The sequence below is a fragment of the Fomitiporia mediterranea genome (genome assembly GCF_000271605.1).
Source record: "Fomitiporia mediterranea MF3/22 unplaced genomic scaffold FOMMEscaffold_1, whole genome shotgun sequence".
Classification (NCBI taxonomy): Eukaryota; Fungi; Basidiomycota; class Agaricomycetes; order Hymenochaetales; family Hymenochaetaceae; genus Fomitiporia; species Fomitiporia mediterranea.
The window spans coordinates 8,260,637-8,263,365 of record NW_006760386.1 but is presented as its reverse complement, the minus strand read 5'-3'; positions in this window follow the sequence as shown (position 1 = coordinate 8,263,365).

Here is a 2,729-nt window from a genome sequence, read left to right as displayed (position 1 = left end):
GTAAAATATCTCTATTTGTTCTAAGCTTAATTCTCAACATATTAACATGAAACTTGTTACAAACTACTCTAATACATTTATATTTAATTTAGGAATACAATTTGAGGTTGAAAAAATGTTAGTGAGTGTGGGGGAGGATAGAGTAAAATAGTCAGTTTTACACATTTTAACCTCCTCTTAGTAAAGCAGAATAAGCAATCTATTCATGACAAATTAAGTATGTAAATTAATTATTAATGTATACAACTAGAATAGACAGTTTTCCAAGCTTATATGTCTAGTTTTGGTCCAGAGAAAAAATAAAAATGAATGTTATATAGAAAATCATTATTTTGTACTGTATCTCAGTCAATTTTTGCTCAATTTTCTTTATTTTTGTTGGAATATGAAAGATATTTAAGATTAATGAATTTAGCAACTTAAATTGCACAAAATGATTGTGTATTGATTGAGTTATAGTAAATTTTGTATTCTGACATGTTTAGTATGATAAAACATTACAAAACACATTATAGTAGAATATGTTGTAACACATAATGCTGGGAGAGGTCATTTCTGTATTCATTATAGGATTTATGTATTATAGTATTGAATTTTGGCAGAGAATGACCATTTGGTTTTGAGAAAAAGTTATTCATTATAACATTTATACATTACTATATTATACATTATAACATATTTGACTGTAGTGCCAGGTATTTTGAAAACAGCAGTAATACTAAGAAGGACAAACTCTAGCAAAGTAACCAATCTCTCTACAAATGTAACAAGCTTGATTCTTCTTAGTATTATTAATTGAGATGTCTATTGGTTCTCTAGCTCCTAAGAATGTTTTTCTATTAGAAGTTGACCTAAAAGGATATGAGGTTAATTAAGGAGTTGTCTGTACATTTGGGGCTTTAAAATGTACAGAGGTATTGGATTAAAGAGAGTTGTGAGCCTTGTTAGGAAGATTAAAGTACAGACAATTGTCAGATTGACTACTAGAGAGTCCCCTACATGTAAGAGTCTCTCTGAGTCAAGTTTTATTATTGTCAATCTGAATTACATACTTTTCCCATTCATTATAAGTACCTAGGACTAGTAATAAGCACATTAACTGACAAAGTACTTCAGGATTAAGAGTATACTAAAGTAAATCAATCAATATAGAGTCATATACTTTACTACTCAGTCTAGCTTTAGTCTTAAGAATCTTAAACTGTTAGAAAAAGACATTTATAGAGCAATTTCCTTGCTTGAGTTGTCTAAGCTTCTAGATAGTAGTTTCTTTCTTACTAGAGTTATCAAATGACTGTCCTAGTTACTTTATAAACTCTTAGAATGATTGTGTATAAAGGATTTCACTCTTAGTATCTGTATTTTGAGTAACCTAATTTTCTACCTATATAACAACTGTCCCTTCCTAAAGATAAGAAAGTACAAAGAGTATCTTCTTTTTACTGTTGTAGAAGGCTTGTTTATTAGCTAGGATATATAGTAGACATTCCCTTTTAAAGTCCTAATAATCCTTGCCTCCTTTGTACTCTATAGGAGTAGTAGTAATCTTTCTAGGGTTTTTAGTAGGAGTATAGTGTATTACTACAGAAACAGCTTGGTTGGTAGCTTCTACAATCAACTGAGAGACTGAATCTATATTAAAGTGTATATGTGCACATTACTAAAGCTGTACAGGTTTGTAGGAGGGTGTAAGGGAGTTTCCTAAAGGATTAGACATTGTTTCTAAGGCTAGTTCTAATAAATTAACTTTTAAAGTACTAAATACTCTTTCAAATGCTTGAGTAAGCTCTAAAACGTCTGGGTCTTTGTTAGAGACCAGTGTGAATGACTATGAATAATGTCTAAGCTCTAGGAACAGTTCCTTCAACTAGTTTACTGTCTAGACAACTTCAATCTTTCAGTTTTAAACTCTTAAGCTACTTATATGTGTTCTGTTCTAAGTACAATCTAGTGACTTGTTAGTGTGTTAAGGTTACAAAGTTCCCTAAATGATAGGGAACATTTGTCTACAGATTTGTGTACTGCTCAGGATAATACTAAGAGTAAGTTACACAAGTAGGGGTTCAGTAGACTCTACTCATAGTGTGTAAGTGTTAATACAAGTTAACTATGTGTATGTTCTTATAAGCTTCATCATTCATAGATTAAAGTAATATATATACTATCTAATATTGTATGTCTCAGATGTATGTCTTAGAAAACATGTCTCTGTAATAGCATATATTTGTAAGACATTTGTGTACTTTGAGACATATAATACATTTATCTGAAATAAATGTTAACACTCCCCTTCAAACTTATACTAGTTGATCAGGCTAATATAATGTTTGACATGTGTTTGTCTGTTATTTTCATTACTGTTGTTTTCATAAATATTGTCACACATGTGATCTGTGATTTTTGTCACACTAAGTACACTCAAATACAAAATCTACTATAACTCAACTAATACTTAACCAAATTACATGATCTAAGTAGTAAAAATTATACTTTTGAAGTATATTTCATATTCCAGAAAAAATGAAGTAAAATGAGCAAACATTGAGTAAGATACAACACAATATGTGAGTTTTCCCTATATTTCATGTATATGAGTTTTCCTGGCCCTAAAACTGATTGTACAATACTATAAACTAGTCTAAATGAAGAATATAGCTTTATTATTAATTTACATATTGAATTCTAACTAGGATACAGAATATACATATAAGTATAATACATATTTAAGT